Source organism: Nannospalax galili, unplaced genomic scaffold, assembly GCF_000622305.1.
Source record: "Nannospalax galili isolate Female #2095 unplaced genomic scaffold, S.galili_v1.0 scaffold72, whole genome shotgun sequence".
NCBI classification, from domain to species: domain Eukaryota; kingdom Metazoa; phylum Chordata; class Mammalia; order Rodentia; family Spalacidae; genus Nannospalax; species Nannospalax galili.
Window position 1 is genome coordinate 3,383,223 of NW_008336933.1, and position 23,069 is coordinate 3,406,291.

The window sequence follows — 23,069 nt, forward strand, 5'->3', positions numbered from 1 at the left end:
TAAAGGAAAAGCCCAACACCGTGTTAACTCCTCTTTGTCCACCTTTTGTCTACCGGTAATGATTACACCCCAGGTGTACCTATTCGAGGAAGAGGAAACTGCCCTCCTCCTTCACAGCTGCCAGCGGAGAGAAATCTTCATCCCTTTGCTAGTAGGGCTCGGACTTGCCCTCTCCCTGGGTGCTGGAGGCACTGCGACTGCTGCTATTGTACAAACCCATCACCTGGCAGGAGACTTTCAAGACAAGCTGGACCAGGCAATGGCATCCACGACTGACAGCCTCAAATCTCTCCAAAAACAAATGAACTCTCTTGGCCAGGGTTGTGCCCCAAAACAGAAGAGCACTGGACTTAATAACTGCTGAACATGGGGGGACGTGTGTAGTATTGGGAGAGGAATGCTGTTTTTTCATAAATGAATCAAATGTTGTTGAAACCAATGTTAACCCTCTCAAAAAACTTCGTAATGATCATTTTCAAGATTTCAACCCACCAAACAATTAGGTTGGTTTAGTAACCCCTTGTTTTCATGGCTCCTACCCTTTGTTAGCCCGCTGATCATGCTGTGTGTCATTTTGATACTTACTCCCTGTTTCATACAATTTCTTCACTGACAAATTACTACCATTGCTAAAATTACTACCAAACAGGTCATGGTTAATTATCAAACTTTGGATTCTCCCAAGATAGATGAGTTGGTTCTTAAGGCTTGTGATGATACTTCTCCATTTTAAATCAAACAGGGGGAGATGTTGGGAAACCCTGCTGTTAGGGTTGTAGTTCTTCATGTCCGGATATCCCTCAGGGGCTCGGTGCAAAATGGAAGGACTCCCCTTTTCAGCATGGGGCCTCCCGCTCTCTTCCTGGCTTACCTGGAAAGTACCACCAAGCACGGATGCCTGACCTTATTTGGAACATGACCTTTGGCATAGTTACCTGGAGTAAAAACTACCCCCAGGTTTTTTCTATATGATAATTAGGCATTGCCCGATAGTTGGATGATAGGAGCCCACTGCCACATGTAAATAAAGCATACTATGAGCACCTATCAGCTGAGGCTTTGGCTACTGCCTCCACACTATAATTTCTCTAGTTCTCCCACTGAATAAACGGAGCTGTTTCACTGAGTCTGGAGCTGTATCACTGCATCTAGAGCTGTTTCTGTTTCACTGCGCCATGGAACCAGCCTCCCCGGAAAGGCTTTCTTTCGTCAGTGCTCACTGGCCGTCCTGACTCCGTTCGCCACTTCTGCTCCCCCTGCCCTCATGGACCGGTGGCCAATGACCCGCGAAGAGAGGGAGAGACCCCCGCAGCTGACCAGCTTGGTATTCTTGGGCACGTTTTAATGTCTCAGACTCTCCTTTCCAACAAAGTGAGTAAATGAGATCAGTGGCTTTAGGCTTTCTTTCGTCAGTGCTCACTGGCCGTCCTGACTCCGTTCGCCACTTCTGCTCCCCCTGCCCTCATGGACCGGTGGCCAATGACCCGCGAAGAGAGGGAGAGACCCCCGCAGCTGACCAGCTTGGTATTCTTGGGCACGTTTTAATGTCTCAGACTCTCCTTTCCAACAAAGTGAGTAAATGAGATCAGTGGCTTTTTAGTTTAGACTGCACTCCATTGGGGGGAGGGGATTACATCATCTGTCTCTGTCACACAATCATATAAGCAAACAGTAATTTCACAAAATAATGCTTAAAGTTTATTACATGCAGGGCATTTGTTTATTTTATGCTATGCTGTTGTCTTATTTAATTTGAAAAGTCTGCCAAGTGTGGTGGCGCATGCCTTTAATCCCAGCACTCGGGAGGCAGAGGCAGGCGCTGTATACCCAAAAGAATGAAAACTTTATGCTGACACAAAAACTCATATGTGAACATTCATAGCAATATTCTCCATAGTAGACAAAAAAAAAAAAAAAAAAAAAAAAAAAAAGTTCTAGACTATAAGTACTAAAATAGGGAGGGGCTGGGATGATGTAACTCAGCAGAATGCTTGCATAGCATGCACAAAGCTCTGGGTTTGAGCCTCAGAAGGATTAGAAGTTCAGGGTCATCCATGGTGAGCTGGAGGCCAGTCAGCCTGGGATACACGAGACTTTATCTTAAAAGTACTAAAGTGATTTCTGAATACTGTACTGGGAAATAAATGCACTTAAAGATATGCTTGCCCGATTCCACGGTTGTTGATGCTCTTACGATCCTCGTTCTCCTTATTTGTAGAAGGGGCAGCTACAGGGCATATGGGTATGAGTTTATCCTCAACTCACAAGAAACTAGGCAAGGTATATTTTTCATTTTTCCTAAGGTGAGGCAAAATAAGGTGATCAGTGTTATCAGAGAAAACATTCTCACCCTCAAATCTAATTCTCTCCTTTGCTCTTTGTAGGCTTCTGTAAATGTACCATTTGAAATAAAGTTTGTAGAGTAACCTGGAATGTTTTTCTTGGGGCTCAGCCTTTACTGGTCAAATAAAAGTGTTTGTTAAATAAATGAATAGGGTTCTTTGAAATACAAACTTTATTTATATGAACTTGATATCTCCTCATTAACGTTGTGTGGTTTTGTCCCCACTTGGGAGATTCATGGCGTAACAAGTTCCAGTAATCCCTATGATTCAGACTCAGATATATACTATTTCACTTATTAGCTAAACAAGGATTTTATTTTAAATTTTTAACATTTCTTTTTATTCTATATGTATGAGTGTATTGCCTGCATCAATGCCCTCAGAGGTCAGAAGAAGGCATCAGATCCCCTGGAACTGGAGTTAGCCACTATGTGAGTTGAGCGAACTGAACTTGGGTCCTCTACAAGAGCAACAGGTGCTCTTAACTGCTGAGCCATCTTTCCAGTCCTGGAATTTTATTTTTAAATGTTAATACTGAAAGAGGTTTCTCACAATTCAGTGGTGGTGCTAGAAATTGGGGCAATTCTAGAATGAGTTTGGTTAATAGGTAAGAAAAGCCACCATAATTACCCTAGTTTCTGTCCATTCAAAACAATTCCTTCAAAATAAGATAAGGAGGGGTTGGAGAGATGGCTCAGTGGTTAAAAGCCCTGGCTGCTCTTACAGAGGACTTAGGATTGGTTCCTAACACCCACATGGTGACTAATAACTACCTGTAACTTCAGCTCCAGGGGATCTGATGCTTCTTCTGACCTCTGCAGGCATTGCAGGACATGGGTGCACTTACATGCAGGCAATACACTCACACACATAAACTAATAAATAAAATATTTAAAAAATAAGATAAGGAAATAAATTTTGAAATGCTTAAATCTGCAATATGAGTCTTCTCATTGTGACATTATTACCCACACAGACTGATACACAACAGTGAAGTCAGATAGGACTTCAGTCTGTCTCAGCTATTATTATTACTGTGAACAACTAACTACTCCCTTGAGGACACAGTATAGTAAGCTTTCACAGGATTCTGTTAGCGCAGCCATCTCTTGAAGTCTCTGAAGGACTGGTTCTAGGATCTCTAAATCTAAGTCCCTCATAGGAAATGGTATAGTAGTCTGTCCTAGCAGGAAGGAGGATATTCTAAAGAGAAATTTGTGTCCCTCTCTTCTCTTTGGCTATTGGACTACTGAAACAATGGTACCCAAGGAACTGAAATTTCCCCAAGAATCTCATCCTGGGAGAAGCCCTAGGAGAAAGACATTTCCCAGGAAGAGGTTTCATACTGTTCTGGCAACTTGTCAGATCACCTTGCAGGACAGCCTGGAGCAGAGACCATGAGGAGTGAAAGACAGATAAGACCATACCTTGCCTGGGGACTGCTTAGCTGAGAAAACCTATGACCCTCTACTTATGCCTAAAGCTCCTCCTGTCAGATGTTGGTGGTCACTGGATCTCTTTGTCCTTCCTAGAGTGCCCACACTGAATAAATCTTTCTCTGCTTTTCATTATTATTTGTTTAACTGGCTTATTGAGAATGGGTGGTGAAACCAGGCATATTAGGGCTCTTAGAGCTGAGGCTCTAACTCCAGTAACATCTATAACAATTTGTCTTTAGGTTACTTAGAATACCTAATACAATGTAATGCTATGCCAGCAGCTCTTATGCTGTGTTGTTTAGGGAATAAACTCTGTGCATGTTCCATACAGATGTAATTATTTTGTTCTTAGAATATTTGGTCTGTAGTTGGTTGAATTTCAGATGTGGAAACAATGGAGGTAGAGAGCCAACTATTAAAAGAAATAATGCATGTGTTATGCTTAGCAATAAAATACTAGGTAAATGTTTGAAAAGCGTAATCCTAGCAAAATCATGAGGCCCATGTATGTCTTTTCCGTTGCTGTGATAAAATACCCTAACAAAAACAACTTAAGGGAGAAAGGAATTATTTTGGCTTATAGTTCCAGTCAGATAGAGTCCCTTTATCATGATGAGGGAAGATACGAAACTGGTTGATCACACTGCACCCACACTCAGGAAGCAGAGACACAGAACAGTAAGTAGGGGCAGGCTATAAAACCTCAAGGGTCGCCCCCAGTGATATACTTCCTCTATCTAGTTTCTACCTCCTAAAGATTCCACAATCTTCCCAAACAGCATCACCAGCTGGGGACCAAGTGTTCAAAAGATGAGCCCATGGAAGACATTTCCCATTCAAACAAGATTTCTCAACCTTGACAGCACTGAAGGTTAGGACGAGTGACTCTTTGCTGTGGGATAGGCTGTGTATTGTAGGAACTTCAGCAACGTTCTTGGCCACTGCCCAGTAGTGATCTGCCAATCCCAGTGTGGCAATTAAAAATTTCCACACATACTGCCAAATGTCCCATGAGGCACAAGATCACTTCTGGTTGAGAATAACATATTAAAAAGGGAGAAAAAAACCCACACAGAGAATATCAAGCTGTATACTATTAATAAACCATGCACAAATACTTGCCTATGAAATGTGAGTGGAGGAAATAACACTCTTGCTTTATCTTGACATTTTTCTTTAATGTTAGATTTATATTTTTAAAAAGTTGATAGCCAGGCATGGTGGCCCACGCCTTTAATCCCAGCACTTGGGAGGCAGAGGCAGGCGGAAAGCTTGGTCTCCATTAGTGAATCCAGGCCAGCTGCAGCTACAGGGAGACCTTGTCTCAAGAAGACCCCCCAAAAAAAAAGGTTGATTGACGTATCTGAATCATATTTATTTCATTGATGAAGTATGCTTGTGAATATGATAATAACTCAACAAAAGAAAAAAGTACAAAGTGTTCACTGCTGATTATCTTTAAATGTATTTTATTTATTTATTTATTTATTTATTTATTTTGTCTTTTTGAGACAGGGTCTCCCTGTAGCCCCCAGCTGTCCTGGAACTCACTATGTAGACCAGGCTGGCCTTGAACTCACAGAGATCCACCTGCCTCTGCCTCCCAAGTGCTGGGATTAAAGGCGTGCACCACCATGCCTGGCTCATTTATTATTTTTATCTTATGTGTATGAGTGTATTGCCTGCATACATATATTTATAGATGGTCTTTAGCTACCATATGGGTGCTAGAATCTGAACCCAGGTTTTCTGCAAGAGCAGCCAGTGCTCTTAACTGTTGAGCTCTCTCTTCAGCCTTGATTATCTTTAATAATAAGTTGAATGCTAATACCAGGGAGATATGGTGTCAATTTGAATAATCTGGAACCTGTTCTTCTGATTATAAATTTGAGTCATTTGACGAGTTCATTAATCAGTCAGCATTTTGAATATGTAAGGACCTATTTTGCTGACTGTGGATGTTCTCTATAGTTTCAGCCCCTACATAGTCTCCTAGCATCCATTAGATGACATCTTTGTATTTATCTCTAATAACTGTCAACTAATTGACTCTTCTCTAGAGACCAAGTGATCCTAGAAGTGTTTTAACATGTTCTTCCTTGTTGCCAATCTGTATAAACCAGAACCTAAAAAATGGAAATGAATTACTCAGGAGCACGGAGTTGTGAAATAATTTGCTAAGTTGGGGTGGGGAGGAAAGGGTTTTGCTAAGGACTAAACCCAGGGTTTTGTAAGTGCTAAGCAGGCATTCACCCAATGAGCTACACGTACCCTCAAGCCCAACTTGTTGATTTTATTCAAGAAAAACTCACTTATGTAAATTCTATCTGCCCTCCTGCATTCTAGAGTAGATGCTGGTGGTGAAAAAATGCATGAGATTTTCTTGGAACTTAAACCTAGACCATCTAGAAGGTCACAGACACACACACATCAAGTGCCTTAAGACTGTGTCCCTAGAGGCCAGAGGTCAACCTCACATGTGGTTCCTCAAGCACCATCCACCCTGTTGTTTGAGACAGGGTTTCTCATTGGCCTGGAGCTCATTAAGTAGGCTAGGCGGGCTGTCCAGTGCTGTCCATGTTTCCACCTCCCCAGAGCTGGGATTACAAACTCATGCTACTACAGCCAGCTTTTTAATGCAGGCTCTGGAGATCAAACTCAGATCCTCATGCTTGTGTAACAAGCACTTTACTGACTAAGCTCCCTCAGCCCTATTTATCACTATTTTTCTTTTTTCCCTTTTTTTTTTTTTTTTTTTTTGTATTTTTTGAGGCAGGGTTTCCCTGTAGCCCCAGCTGGCCTGGAACTCACTCTGTAGATCAGGCTGGCCTCAAACTCACAGAGATCCACCTGCCTCTGCCTCCGGAGTGCTGGGATTAAAGGCATGCCCCACCACACCTGGCTCAGTCATCACCATTTTCATAGCCTCCCAAACACTTTCTTGAACAGTCTTTCAGGGAAGAACAGGAAAGATTGGTGGATCATTGGAGACATGGGCAGTCCTTGGCTTGGGGCAGTTCAGATTTCCTTACAATCCTGAACTAACCAATAACCTTGATGATCCCTTGGCTGACTGCCTGTATATCCTGGCCACTTACCATTTTTAGCTTGCTAAATGTTTTTTGGTTAAATTAAATTTTCCTGAAACATGAAGGCCTTCAGTGTCTCTTTCCTAGGCTCCTAAAGTCAGTCAGATAAGTTAACCTCCTTTCCTGCACTAAGCCACAGCATTCTTCCAAATCCTTCACCCTCCTAAGCACCCCAAATTCACTAGTTAATCCCCTGCAACTAGGACTGTTGAAATCTGTGTGTTATACATGCTCCAGACATGCTCTCTGATTTATAATAGTGTCATTCAAACACCTGCCCTTTGTAGCTTGACACCTTTAACCGTGGTGATTTTAATTGCCTATAGTCTACCCACTTTGTCAGCTATACTAGAGGGCCCTTCTATAACCAGTGAATCCTATTTTAGGAGTATGAGTTACTCTTCATGGTCCACCCTATGTCTGCTCAAGATACACACCAACCACTCGCCCTTCAACAAGTGAAAATAAAAGACTCACCATCACCCCAGACCTCTTCTGACTAGAATTCTGACTCCTTATTCCTTTCTCATGTCACATATCTGTTTTTCCTCCTCCTATACCACTTTACCACCTCTTTCTTCTCCCAAAGGCTTACCTCTGAACCATCATTATTTGTTTCCAACCTTCACTAAGCAAACAACTTGTCCCAGCTAGCACATCAGAGCCTAACTGTGGCTGGCTTCATCATTTCACTGTGTGGATCACTCTCAGCTCACAAATATGCCAATGTGTTAACTGCTGTACCCAGACTACCAACGACAGACTGGAAACCCATAGCTGATGTTAGGGCAGAACTGCATGAAGAAAAATTTCCTATGGGAATCTATACTAGAGTCCCTTGACAGTAGTGAATGGGGCTATTGGAGCCAAGAGCTCTCCTGCCTCCAGGGTCCATACCCTGCCTCCCTTCCTCCCTTTGTAAGTCTCACCCAGTAAGCACATAGTTTGCAGCCCTGACCTCACCTTTCAACACTGTACACCTAGTGTTTCATCACCGTGTACACGGCCTACTCTTCCTCTGGGCATTCTTTTAAAAAATATTATTTTTAATTTTATATATATGAGTGTATTGCCTGCATGTACTTAAGTGGCCCTGTGTTGTGCGATGCCCAAGGAAGTCAGAAGAGAACATCAGATTCCCCTGGAACTGGAGTCACAGATGGTTGTCAGCCACCATGTGGGTGCTAGGAACTAAACCCGGGTCCTCTACAAGAGCAGCCAGTGCTCTTAACGGCTGAGCCATCTCTCCAGACCCTCCTCTGGACATTCTTGAGTTTAGGAAATTAGGAAGTTCTATTTTCCCAGTTTCCTAATTAAAAAAAAAATTATTTATTTATTTTTATTTTATGTTTATGAGTATTTTGCCTGTATGCGTGTAAGTACATCATGTGTGCTAAACACCAGTGGAGGCCAGAAGAGGGCATTGGATCCTTTGGAACTGAAGTTATAGAAGATTGTTAGCTGCCATGTGGGTGCTGGGCCCTGGGGTAAAACAGCAGGTAAAGTGCTCTTACCTGCTGTGCCACCTCTACAGGCCCTTTCCCAGTTTTCCATACCTCAGCTTACACAAATACTTAATATAAGAAAACACACTCCTCCACTTTTAGAAACTACAGTTGCAAAAGTGAAAACTTACCGTAATGTTTGTACTTATACAATCTTCCCTAGTAACTTTACGTTCTGATTTTTATTAAGTATTACCTGGTAGTAGTTCATAAAGTTTCTTATGGCAATAGAAAATATATTAATTGTAATATTAATTCTAAAACAACATGAAAGCCCTAAGATAGTCACTGCTTGTTTTATACTTAATAAGGCTGGCAAAGACTTAGATAATAGTAATGCCCAGTGGGGGAGGGTGTTTGGAGATGGAGCCTTTGAACTTGCATGAGGTTTGATTTGTTAGAATTTGTCCTAAGACAGTTACTCATAAATCGGTGTTAGAGAGACAGGGTAACATGGTAGCTAAGGGGAAAGAGTCTGAAATGAAACTACTCTTAAGTGTCTGCTCTGTCAATGCAACTGTGAGACCACTGGCAGATTATTGAGACTCTTTGTTCCTCAGTTTCCCTATCTGCAAATTAGGGTAAAAACAGTACCCATGTCTCATGGGATGAGTAGTATTGGGTACATAGTAAACACTGTAAGAGTATTAGTTATGCATAATGAGCGTCATCAATACAGGTCGGGTATCCCTTATTTGAAATTCCTTAGGACTGGTGTATATGTGTGTGGTTCTTGACTTTTAATAGTTTGTTGCCTGCTTTGTCTGAGAGTCCTCCTAACTTTTAATTCTTTAGTTGGCAGAGAAAACAAACTTAATCAAGGCCCATATCAGTTAGAAAGTAATTTTATGTAACGTTTTTAGACTGCCTGAAGTTTGACGTTGACATGGCATATGAGGTCAAGTATGGGATTTTCGATTTGTGGTATTACGTGATACTCAAAGAGTTTCTGAGTTTGGAGCATTTTGAATTGAATATTTTCAGATTAAGGATACTAAACATGTAAAATCATTTATTACCAATAAGACAGTCTAACTGACCATTATTTAGAGCTTTGTTAAATATAATGCATTCAAATGAAAACATGTTATCACTAAAATTATGGTGGAGAATTCTTCATGACATGGGAAACGATGAAGCAGTATGTTGATGAGGAGAAAAAAATGGTAAAAATCAAGATGGGCCAGGTGAGGTATGTCTGTAATCCCAGCGTTTAGAAGGCAGGAGGACTGCTGTGAGTTCAAGGCCAGCCTGGGCTACATAGTGAGAACCAGGTAGCTTGGATGGTACAACAAGATTCTCTTTCAAAAAAAAAAAACTTTTTAAAATAGTGCTGGGGCTGTAGCTGAGTGCAAAGTGCTAAGCCTGCAAGGTCTGGGTTCTGTCTCTATCACAGAAAGATAGAGGGAAAAAAACTTAGAGATTGAGTTCATTGATGATTTTTACTTAAGCTTAGTAGTGTGTGTGTGTGTGTGTGTGTGTGCGTGTGTGTGTGTGTGTTCTCCTCACTTTTAAAATGGTACTCTCATGGCCCTCAGGGATGGTAACTATTTTTCTGAAGATGCTGAGCACTGACCTACAGCCTCATGCACATGAGGCAAATGCTCTACCAATTGAACAACTGAACTATGTCCTCAGCCTGGTGATAATTTAAACATTTTAAAACTACCACTAAATTCCTTTGCTAGCAGAAGATGTATGTACATTTCCAAATTTAACTAAAAACATTTTTTTAAGAACCTAATAAATATTCTATGTTAGAAGAGTCTACTACATAAGGATATATTTTGACTTATTGTGGCAAACTGCCAAAAATACTTACAAATGAGTCCCAGTGCTGCATGTGCACTCACGGTCAGTATGACTTTGCAATTTTTCCATTAAGAGGGGGAAATGTTTCCCCACTTCTTAACTATGGCCTTGCCCATGTGACTTGCTCTGGCCAAAAAGATCTTAGAAAAATATGTCACAAGCAGAGACTCAGCGTGTTGTTAACTGCCTATAGTGGTGCATTCCTGAAATCAAGCACCTGGGAGGCAGGGACAGCAGGATCAGGAGTTCAAGGTACATCACACCCTGTCCCAACAAACAAAATCTCCGCTCTCTCTCCCTCCCAGGCCATCAGATGAAGCAGCAGGGGGTGGGGAAAAGCCAGGTAGGGAGGGCACAGTAGTGACTAGGCCCTCTACGACCACTCTTCTCTGCCACCCACTCTGGCTTTGGTCAGAAGAACTCATGGAATCACAGAAAAGCTTTCTTCCAGCCACTAAATTTGGGAGGGCTTTTCCCTCTTAGCAAAATCTTAACTGATTTTTAAAAAAAGTTTTATGTGTGTCAGTACTTGCTTGTATAAGTGCATCATGTGTGTGCAATGCCAGTGGGGGCCAGAAGAGGGCTTCAGAGTCCCCAGGAACTGGAGTTACAGATGGTGTTAGCTGCCATGTAGGTGCTGGGAACTGAATCTGGGTCTTCTGCAAGAGTAGCTAATGCTCTTAACTGCTGAGCCATCTCTCCAATCCCTTAACTGATTTTTAAAAAGCAGGTTATCAGTTGTTATTGGTAAGGACTGAATGTGGCCAAGTAGAAGCCAGTAAATTCTATTTTTTTCAAGGTATTTATTTATTTTTATTTTTACTATTTTTTTTTCAAAATTTATTTATTTTTATTTTATGTGTATTCGTGTATTGCCCGCACGTAGGTAAGTGCACCCATGTCATGCAATGCCCACGGAGGTCAGAAGAGGCTGTCGGATCCCCTCGGACTGGAGTTATGGACAGTTGTTAGCTACCATGTGGGTGCTGGAATTCGAACCTGGGTCTTCTACAAGAACAACCAGTGTTCTTAACCACTGAGTCATCTCTCCAGCCCCTATTTTTATTAGTTCAAATTATGTCTATGTGTGTCTCTCTCTGTGTCTGGGTATGTGAAGCTGAGTACAAGTGTTCATGTAGCTTGAATCAAGTAGTTTACACATTTCAGGTGGCACTTCCTAGGTTTTATGTGACTATGTCAACTTGCTCTTAACCGCTGAACTATTTATCTTTCAGTTTTTAATCCCCGTGTCTAACTTTGAGTGTTTCCTCACTCGAGTTGCACATCAGAAACATCTATGGAACTCTGAAAAACAAATAAATACTAATGCCTACTCAACAGCATAGCCCAGCACTTAAGAGGCATAGGTGGGTGGATCTTAGTGAGATTGAGGCTAGTCTGGTCTACACAGTGAGTTTCATGCCAGCTGGGGCTGCAGGGAGGGAGACCCTGTCTCAAAATAAAAAAACAAACAAAGCAAAACAAGAACGCTGACAGCAAGGATGAATTCAGATAATGCATACAACTACAAAAAGATGGAAGTAAAACCCTTCACAGTCTGCAAAATCTAATGCCTACAAAAACTACTCATTAACATGAAGGGCACCTTTTACAGTGTGTAGCTTGTGTTCTCTTTTCTGCATCTAGAACCATGAAGGATCTCCACTCATGGCTCTGCCTGAATGCTTCTGGGGTTTTGATGGGGTAACTGTGAATATCATTAAATATTTCTAAGCTGTTTTTTTACATTTATTCATTTGTGTGTGGGCAGAATCCCAAATATGTGCTCAAGATACACTTGTGGTGGTCAGAGGACAGCTTGTGGGAGTTGGTTCTGTGAAAGAAAGTTCTGAGAAAGAACTGCACCTGGAGCTGAACTTCCTGCAAGACTGACCAACTGATTAACACTTCAATGTCTGTGGAAAGTTTGGAATGTGGCAAATCCAGAGTCTAGTCACAAATTATCAGGGGACAAGTTTAGTCCCATAAATAGTCACATCTTGCCCCACACAGTTTGTGAATTATTCTGGTGACTAATAAAATGCATTAACAAAGCCGGGCGTGGTGGTACACACCTTTAATCCCAGCACTTGGGAGGCAGAGGCAGGTGGATCTCTGTGAGTTCAAGGCCACCCTGGTCTACATAGCGAGTTCCAGGACAGCTGGGGCTACAGGGAGACCCTAGCTCAAAAAAAACCAAAAAAAAAAAAAAAAAAGTATTAACAAAAGAAATAGTTCCCACCAATCAAAGGCTGAGAATATCAATGTATTTGAAGTGTCTTGATTTATGACGTTTCTTTGTTCTGTTACTATAAAAAACATAATAAACTGCTACCATCCTGGAACACAGAATTTGGGGTGACCTGAATCTGTGTTCCCTGGCCATGGTCACTCATATTTGATTCCAGAATAAACTATCTCTTATCCCCTCTTATCTCTTATGAGGTGAGAGTTAAGTTTTTGAGTCCACTCCTCTCTCCTTCTACCAAGTACTTTGGGTCAAACTCAGGTCAGACTTGATGGCAGTGTCTTTACCTGCTGAGCCAGCTCACCCACCAATCACTAAAATTCTTCAAAAAAGTGAATGTGTAGGAGGGGGCAACAGCACACAGAGGACCTTATTTTGTAAAGCATCTTTCTGCATAAATAAATCCTCCATGTCACTTTAAACTCAGAACATAAGTTTTCTGTTGTTTTAAAAATGTCGTTGGGCCGGGTGTGGTGGCACTCGCCTTTAATCCCAGCACTTGAGAGGCAGAGGCAGGTGGATCTCTGTGAGTTCAAGGCCAGCCTGGTGTACATAATGAGTTCCAGGCCAGCTGGGGTTACAGAGAGACCCTGTTTCAAAAAGACAAAAAAAAAAAAAAAAAAAAAAAAGAAGGTTTTGAATTTGGGCATTGAACCCAGGGCCTTGTACATGCTAAGCACATGGCTCTACCAATAACCTACATCCCCAACCCCAACCATGTAATTAATAACTAGCTAACTAGCCTGTACTGAACACGGAGAGCAAATAACCTTTTGAAAGTCACCTTTAATGTTAAGATACGCATGTTGGGTTTCTTTAAATCAAACACGTTCAAGTATCCCTTGTACGTTTACCACTTTTCCTGGGTTTATGAGACTTCCAAAAAGTGTTTCCTTAGAACTTAAATTTGATTGGATTCTGGAAACTTGAGAGCTTGCTAATTAAATTTTATACTACAATCTCTATTTAGATGTGTTTATATGTAGCTTGAATCAAGTATTTTACATTTCAAGTGGTATTTCCTGTTTTCTGTGACTGTCAGTTACAAGCTCAACATCGATTTACCTCATTTGGTAAGGTCCTCCTTCAATGCAATCATGTGTGAACACAGCTGGCTGGTACTGTTTGTTTTGCTGCCTGGGAATAAAGTTCTTAATGACTCCATTAGACAAATTTTCATTTTGCTCTACACACAGTGCCTTCTTCTTCACCTTCAAAGCCAGGCACCAGACTACACCCAACTGGCTATAAATCAAGAATTCACCTGCAACTTGTTAATACCTTCCTTCCAAATCCCTGTGCAAGCAGCCAAATAACTCCCATACAGGGAGGACTGTAGTCTAATCTCAGCTCTTGTTTACAGCCCAAGCAGCCAGGTCAAAAGTTGATGAAGGTTAGCAATGAATTCTGTTGTTGCATGTGCTGGTGTGTGTGTGTGTGTGTGTGTGTGTGTGTGTGTGTGTGTGTGTGTAATTTGCATTCTTCTCCATTCTAGGACCAACTAAATCTCTAAACAAGCCTAATAAGCCTAATCTTTTTTTTTTTTTGAGACACGGTCTCCCTGTAGCCCCAGCTGGCCTGGATTCGCTATGGAGACCAGGCTGGCCTCGAACTCACAGAGATCCACCCGCCTCTGCCTCCCAAGTGCTGTGATTAAAGGCGTGCGCCACTACGCCCGGCAAGCCTAATCTTTTATACAGAACTGTAGCACAGTTCTGTCTCTAGTGTTCTATAAGTTAATTTAAAAAAAGACAAGAAACAGGTCTTGCCCTGTGTCTGGGACATGTGGGTACCCTTCCTTTTATGCCCAGATCCCTGGACGTATGCAGCAAAATAAGAAATGTAGGCCTCGGGGCTGGAGACATGGCTGGCCTGCATGCTTCTCAAACATCCATTTAACCTGACCATTTGGATGAAAAGTACTGGGCTTCAATTAGAAGCTGTATAGCAATACAAAACCAGACATCTAATTTATGGGGGCAGAGTAGAAGTGACTGGAAAGAACCCTTAGGGGTTCAGGAGCACCAAGAACATGCTTTCTCATGATGGCTAAACAGGTAAGAGGCAGTTTGAAAATCCAGTGACCTGGGGCTGGGGATGCTGCTCACTGGGTGCTAGCTTAGCTTTGTGACGCCCTAGGTTCAGTCCTTAGCACTGCATTAAACTGGCACACACCTATAATCCCATCCCAGCACTCAGGAGGCAGGGGCAGGAACACCAGGAATTGGTATTAGGGTCATCCTTAGCTTCGCTTCAGTTCAAGGTCAGCCTGAACTAAGAGACTTAGTCTCAAACCAGGAAATTCAGAGATCTGATTGATTCTGATGTGTACAGTTTCTGTACATAATAAGAATCCAATGTTGATTTATAAAATAAAACATATTTTGCACCGAAATGCTGTTTGTTCTGTTCTTTGCCTTTGTTCCTTTCTCTACTGCCCAGGACTGTTTTAGGGCTGGGCACTAGCTTGGAATACCCAGTTTTCAGGTATGGGGGGTTTCACCTATAAGCAGCATAATGCTGAAGATGTCATTGAGCAGTAATGATCCTCATACATTAGGAACTCTGAATTACAGCCATCTTCAGATCAAGAGCAATGACCAAGATTTTCAACTTATATAAAAAAAATAAACTCTTGAACCAACTGAGTTTCAATAAGAAACAAATTAGTAAGTCTTTCATAGTTTAACTGTCTTGTAGTTCTTTCCCTTAAACCTGAGAAACAGTCCTGTGAGTCAAGCAAAACCACAAGAGTTACTGTATGAGGCATTTCCAACGCTGTGGCTACTGGAGAAGCCCATGGAGACAGACTTCAGGTCAAGCCCCTAGCTTTTGATGGAGAGGATTCACTTCTCTCTTCCGCCCTTTCAACTCCACAAGGATCGCCAATGCTCTGACGATAACAAAGCCGTACGGAATTCCCTTGACACACCCCTTCCTACCTTTTGAGAGGACATGGGACAGACAATGACAGGGAGTTGGGCAAGATGCCCAACTCATGGGCTGCTTCAACCTGGTTTCTCATTTGGTGGAACGTTGAGGGCCTCTGTGTGCGTGTGTGTGTGTGTGTGTGTGTGTGTTTCCCCGGGGGAGATTTGGGTCATTTGGAAATTGTGGGTATCCGGTTTTGAGACATCCACATTCTCAAGGTTGCTGCTGGCCCTTGTGTTCCCCAATATTGAAAGACCTGATGCTCCACAAACACCCCGCAGGGCACAACGGGTCCCACTAACTAGCACAAAATTCTTAGTCAATCTGTTCCTCTCACTATACCCCCATGAAGGAAAAGTCCTGGTGAATTGCTGAGGGAGGAAGGGGTTCAAGATGACTGGGTCTGTGTTCTAGAAAATCTTCCAGTTCTTTGAAGCATCTGTGATTTGGTGTTTTATACTTTTCTATTTCCTGTTCCTCATCAAATGTCCTTAATGAGGGCAACTGGGTAGAATTAAAAACAAAACAAAACAAAACAAGAACTAGAAGTTTTTGATACCAAAGACCGGACCCCTTCCAGACACTTTGGTATGTATAAGTCTAAGGTGAATACTATCATTTCCAATTTACAAATACAGAAATGGAGAGAGATTACATAATTTGCCTTAAACCCTACACACCAGGACTTTTCAGAGTTGGGTCTGAAGCCAATAGCTGAGAACACAGGGGTGTCCCCTCTGTCTTAGCACACTGCTAAATATGTACTTAGGACTCTGGCCCAGCACTTGTGGGCACATCACAAAAAGACTCTCCAGAAACTAGTGGAAACATTTCATATTAAAATCAGGGAAGAGGGAGGCTGGAGAGATGGCTCTGCAGATAAGAACATTGACTGCTCTTGCAGAGGTCCTGGGTTTGATTCCCAGCACCCACATGGCAGCTAACTCCAGTTTCAGGGAATCGGACTCCCTCTTCTAACCTCTATGGGCATGACACAATACGGGAGCACTTACATACAACAGGCATGCAATACATTAATACTTATAAAATAAAAATAAATATGGAGGCTGACCTGGGCCCCAAGTCCTGGCAGTGATGACTAACATCCATAAATGGACACAGTCACTGTAACAAGGAAAGAAATTCATTGCTCAGAGGCCATTGTTTCATTAATCCTATTGGTCACAGTATAATATAAATAAGAAAGCCATGACATTTATTACATAGGAGTGCCTAACATGACAGCGGAATTAATGGTGGCTGAGCTGGGAGCTAGGCTCTCTTTTTATAACTTAACCATCTTATAAAATTACGACTGTCCCCACTTCAGAGACCAGTAAGCTGAAGCCCACTTGAAATAGGTTCATCCCTTATTATACAAGAACCTCTTCTGACATCACCTAGTCCAATTTGTTCATTTTACAAGACAGGAAACGGAAGCTCAGGAAGGTTAACTGACATATCCAAGGCAAACAGTAAGAACAGTAGAAATCAATTTTATACCATGGGTAACCTGTTCTGCTCCTTTTTTATAATGGTGTTGGAGATGGCATCCAGGGCTTTAAGCATGCTAGGTAAGAGCCTACCACTAGAGCTACATCCCCAGGCCCCATCAGCCCCTCTTGTACAGACAGCACAGTACATGGACTCTGAAACAATTTTTTTTTAAAAAGCAAAAACAAGCCCATTGTGGTGACATATACCTTTAATCCCAGCGCTTGAGAGGCAGAGGCGGGTGGATCTCTGTGAGACTGAGGCCAGACTGGTCTACATAACCAGTTCCAGGCCAGCTGGGGCTACAGGTCTCAAAAAAAAAAAAAAAAAAAAAAAGACCAAAACCAAAACATTCATTCATAGTTTATAATCCTTTTTGTTTAGTTGCCTACTATTCTTGCTGTGCAGTGGAGTGTTAAGTCAAAGGTGGGGGTCATGGAGATAGCTCAGTCAGTAAAGTGCTTGCCATACAAGCATGAGACCTGTGTTTGGGTTCCCAGCACCCATGCAAAAAAGCCAGGCACAATAGACGGTGCCTAGAATCCTAGTGCTGGGGAGGTGAAGACGGGGATCCGTGGCACCTGCTGGCCAGCCAACCTTGCCACACTGACAAGCTCCAAGTTCAGTGAGAGACCCTGTTTCAAAAGTAAGGTGAACTATCAACTCACAACAGCTGTGGTTGCCTGCACAAGACCAATACAAGATCAAGCCAGTCAAAATTCCAATATGGATGGAAGAAACACTCCTGGGGCCCCATATGTGGCTGACTGCTGGCAGCTGGTGGCTGCTGAGGGATGGAGAGTCCATTTTCTTAGGGGATGTGACCACTGGTAGGTTGTCCATGCCACAGTGATTGCTCTCACACCAGTTCACATATAGTCAGCCTAATTGTACTCAGTGGGTTATATACACACACATCCATGTACACACACAAACTCATACATATACCCCCTGACCATATACACACAAAGGTGGGTTGGGAGTTCAAGTGCAGGTATCATAAAATAAAAGAAAAAGAAGAAGGAAGGAAGGAAGGAAGGAAGGAAGGAAGGAAGGAAGGAAGGAAGGAAGGAAGGAAGGAAGGAAAGTCCAACATTCTTGAGGTCTCACAGTCACCTGGAGAATCTTCCTGTGAAAAGAAGTAAGAACATGTTCCAGTGCTTGGGTTCTCACTATTCTCCAGATATATCATACTTTATGGGGATGATGTTGTATTCAAACAATCTGTTTTGTTTTGTTTTTGTTTTGAGATGGGGTCTTACTGTGTAACCCTGACTGGCTTGGAACTCGCTATGTAGACTAGATGGCCTTGAACTCACAGAGATCTGCCTGCCTCAGCCTCCTGGGTACTGAGAATAAAAGTGTGAACCACCATGCCCAGCTTCAATTATTATATTTAACGAAATCTCAAAGACCTTTCAAACTTCCTCTTCCAACTCCCGCCCCCCAGCCTTGAATTCACAATGTTCCTGTCTTGCTCCAGCTTCCTTAGTGCCAGGATTACAGCACTGAGACGAGGTGATGCCTGGCTCCAAACTTTTTCTTATGTCTATGTCTTAAAATAAGAATCAGCTGGTGTTTGGTTTGGTTATGTAATTTGTCCAGTGTCAGACAAGATGATAAGTGATAAGGCTAGGATTCCAAAGGCCTTTCCTACTCTGAAGTCTGTATTTTCTCCTTCACAACACCCTGATCAGAGAAACCTCATGCAAAGCAATGAATCTTGATAAGTGCGTCTCAAGTTAAATTATATGTATGAAGCCAGGTGTGGTGGTACCCAACTTTAATCCCAGCACTTGGGAGGCAGAGGCAGGTGGATCCCTGAGTGAGTTCCAGGTCAGTTGGGGCTATAGGGAAACCCTGTCTCAAAAAAAGACCAAAAAAAATTTATCTATGAAAAATTGGTAGTAAGATTGACTTCAACAAGGAAAAATATGAGATCACATCAAAATAAAAATCCATTACCAAAGGCAAAATATCTTCATGTTAAATTTCATGATCACACAAACATTGGTTTTATAAACAAAGATGCTTATGAACTAAAATGAACATTTTCAGGTCTTAAGTGTTATAGTGGACCCAAAAATTTATGAGACACATTGCCAGCTTATAGGGTATATGAAATACTGTTACAGAGAGAGAAAAAGCGCATATGTGTGCGTGTGCACGTGCATGCGTGTGTGTGTGTGTGTGTGTGTGTGTGTGTGTCTTAGTTACTTTTCCTGTCACTGTGATAAAATACCCTGACAAAAGTAACTTAAGGGAGAAAGGGTTCCTCATGGCACACAATGGAGGTTATATAGTTCACCATGATGAGGAAGTCCAGGCAGTGGGGGCCTGAGGCTGTTGTCACATTGCATCCACACACAGGAAGAGAAGAGCAAAGAATGCTTTGTACTCAGCTCACCCCTTTTTATTCAGCCCAGGACCCTTCCCAGGGAAGGGTGCAGTCACAGCAGGTAGGTCTTCCCACTCCAACTAACTCCAACCCCCCACAGGCATGCCCAGAGGCCCATCTGCAAGGTGATTCTAGATCTCATCAAGTAAACAACTGAGCTACTTCCATAGTATATTTCAAAAACCCAAACCACTGGACTTAGTACAAGATTGTCAGTTGAATTTTTAAAACAGAAGTAGAATATTTAATAAAAAGTGGAAATAGTTACCCCTAAACACAGGTTCATCTTCCTTCCCAACACCCCCATAAAAAGAGGAATGGGAATCTCGAAAGCAGAAATCTACTTACAATTCGTAAAATGTCCCTGCAGATTCAACTTTTTTAAAAACTTAAGGCAAAGAAAACCCAGTCTGACTGATGATGTGGTATATCCTAAATGTTTAAGTAGGGCGAAAATATTTTCACTTTTCAACCGATTGTTATTATGGGAGTTTATGGGAAACAGTGAGGAATACCTGAACTCTGAATTTCCTTTGAAAAGAGAAAGCTATTCACTTCTGACAATTATAGTCAACTCAAAGATTGGTCATACATTTTACGTTTTTTTGTAAACTGTAACATGTTGATGGTCACTTAGACTAGCTGATGGGCCCAATACTATCCTGGTGTCCACCACTGTGATATGTATTTATAGTGCTTGTTTTTTTTTTAAAAAAAAAAAACTAATGAAGTTTAAAGACTGTCCCTGTGTGGGGAGCTAGGACAGGTACCATTCATTTTAACATTGAGGAAGTTGAACACCCAAAACAGGAAGGATGTGGCGGGACCAGTGAAACCCTGTACAGAATGATTGTGGAAAGACTGTGTGATGCTTTCAAGACCTCACTGTGTGAATTTCCTCTTCCAAGTAATTGTTATATGCTACACAAACAAGTCTTTTCTGGAACTAAAGAAAACAAACCAATCAGTTAAATCCAGTTCCTGTTCCTTTCCTGTAGAGCTCTGAAGATACTACTGATGTTCTTTATGTCTTTAGGACATACTGTTCTAGAGGATTCTGGTGTGTCTGGACTACTTGCATTATTTTAGCTAAGATCAATGGGAACATCTTGGGAACCGAGTACTATTTATGACCCCATCACCACAGATGAGTTACCCTAAGGCTCAGCATAATCTTAGGTTAGTTAGCAAACACAGGGGGAAGGATTTAAACCATGTTGGTCTGATTCCAAAACTCACTTTTTATTCCTTGATTAAAATAATAACAATAATAATTAATAATAATAATAATAATGGAGCTGGGTGTGGTGGCACATGCCCTTAATCCCAGCACTCGGGAGGCAGAGGCAGGCAGATCTCTGTGAGTTCAAGGCCAGCCTGGTCTACATAGCTAGTTCCAGGTCAGCTGGGGCTACAGGGAGACCCTGTCTCAAAGAAGACACCCCCCATCCCCCCCCAAAAGGGATGGTAGTACACGCCTTTAATCCCAGCCCTTGGGAGGGAGGTACAGGTAGGTAGGCAGATCTTTGTGAGTTCAAGGTCAAGCCTGGTCTAGTAAGACCCTGTCTCAAAAAAAAAAAAGAGAATTCATTCTAAGGAACTGTTGTTACAATTCCTTCTGGGAGGCACAAACACAGTCTTGCCCCTCCTCCCACTGTCCTTACCAAATGGAGGTATAATTCTCAAAATTACAGTTTGGGAAACTAAAGAGCTTATTGCAGGTTACTTACAGAGCAGTGAGAGAAGGGTTACTTACAGGAGTGTGGGGCTCCCCTACCCCAAGGCCACACTGGAAAGTCTCCATGTTGTGACTTCCCAGCAGCCTTCCAAAGGGGTGAGAGAGCATGCCTCAAGGCATATTTGTGATGATCCTAAGCAATTGGGTACAACCAAGCTTGACACTCAGAGGACACTTTTATGCCACAGGAATCACTGAAATGCAATTACTATGATTTTGTTAAAAAGAAAAGGACCCTGCTGCTTCCAGGAAGGACTTGTGTTGTAGAGTTGGCAGAGAATTAATAGGGTTTTTTGAGTTGGAATAAACCTATTTTGTCAGTTTTAAGAGTAGCAGCTGGGGCTGGAGAGATGGCTTAGTGGTTAAGAACACTGACTGTTCTTGCAGAAGACCCGGGTTCGAATCCCAGCACCCACACGGCAGCTAACAACTGTCTGAGGCTCCAGTTCCAGGGGATCCGACAGCCTCTTCTGTCCTCCAAGGGCATTGCACCACATGGGTGCGCTTATATATGCAGGCATAACACTCATACACATAAAATAAATAAAATATTTTTTAAAAAGAGTAGTAGCTGTGTTAGTCATTTCTATTGGGATTAAATTCATGATTTCAGCTTAGCAGATATTTGCTGATCATAACTACAGTTTACATAATTAAATATTCACATATACTTCAATAGGTTTTGGGACAAAATCTCACCATGAAACCCAGGCTGGCCTTGAACTCCTTCCTGGTCTTCCTGCTACCTCCTCCCTAGTACTGAGATTACAGATGTGCAGAGCCAGACCTAGCTTTCCAATTTTCTCATCTTGCAAAATGTTCTAGAGATTAGGAATTAAAAACCAATTAAGAGAAGTGTTTCTTAATTATTTCCTTCAGAAGACAGAAGAGTGTGTGCATGGGGGGTGCTTGGGCAGATTCGGCACTAAAGGGGAGGTTCTCAAATTGTTCTCTTGGAGCCCAAGCTGGGAAGATTGCGATTCTACAAACGGCCAGGGCTTCAGCATAGCTTGGTTATCTAAATGCTCTATGATCTATCTATCTTGGGCTTCTCCTCCAGCACTCAACGTTTTAATGGTATTAGTGAGACTTATAGTCAAGGTTACTGAGGAGCTGGGAACATTGTAGATATCCATCTTACCTTAAGTAAGAGCCTACCTGAATTTCTGGTCAGAGAGTGACTTCTTACCAAAGAGGAAGAACAGGCCCAACAGGTCCCCATCACTAGCACAGTATTGTGAAAACCATGTCCTCCTCTTTCCACATGGAGTAAATATTATCTGACCATACAAAAATGATATTTTAAAACTGTTCAATGGATAGAAACTGATGGAAGCACATTTCATGGAGTTTCTCCTTTAACTGTATAGAACTTATTTCCACACTGACCAAAAAAAAAAAAAGGCCACTGTGGGTTGTGGTCTACTATTATCAAAAATGGAAGATACAGCTCTCCCAGCCCATTGGTGTTTATAATTCCCGTAAGTACAGTGGGCTTGAGAGAATGCATCCTTTGTCATTCTAGAAACTCAATTCTTAATTTGGAAGGATGTAGAGGGAACACAATGCATACTTTGAGAAGGATTGGGTCTGATCCAGCCACGCCCTGAATAAGGCCCAGGGAACCTTTCCCACAGAACGCATTACTTCTAAGCGTTACTTCTAAATAGTTCGGTATTCACACCTGACAAGAGCTACACCTGGAAGCATGTTTTAAGTTTCTTTTGTTCTCTCTTCTTGTCCTTTTGCTATTCTGACTTGCTTTCCTAAACCAGCATTAAGGAGCACTTTTGATGAAATGAAGTCAGGAACAGCCACTTTAGGAGCCATAAGGAGCCTGGAATGGCAACAGGGCTAGCTGGGGGTCAAGTGTGGGAGAAACTCAAACCAGGTGCATGTAAGGCAGAAACTCACTGGAGGCATCTCCTTGCACTGCCTGCTGGTGCTTGGTCTTAGCATCTGATGCCAGACTGCATTACTTGGAAGCTACATTTCTACAAAGTACTTAATCCCATTAGCAGTCCATCTGGAACGCTGGCCCTTGCTAATTGATCTCTCTCCCCCCCCCCT

General features: G+C 42.1%; 1 protein-coding gene and 1 non-coding gene across 2 annotated transcripts in view; both read right to left on the reverse strand.

The window, feature by feature from the left end:
• Positions 1–23,069, reverse strand: part of LOC103732899 (N-acetyllactosaminide beta-1,6-N-acetylglucosaminyl-transferase) — a 44,738-nt gene that overhangs the window by 14,671 nt on the left and 6,998 nt on the right. The gene's annotated exons all lie outside the window — the stretch shown is intronic.
• Positions 15,126–15,255, reverse strand: LOC115070122. The gene has a single exon (XR_003849328.1). It is a non-coding gene; the product is annotated as a small nucleolar RNA SNORA18 (small nucleolar RNA).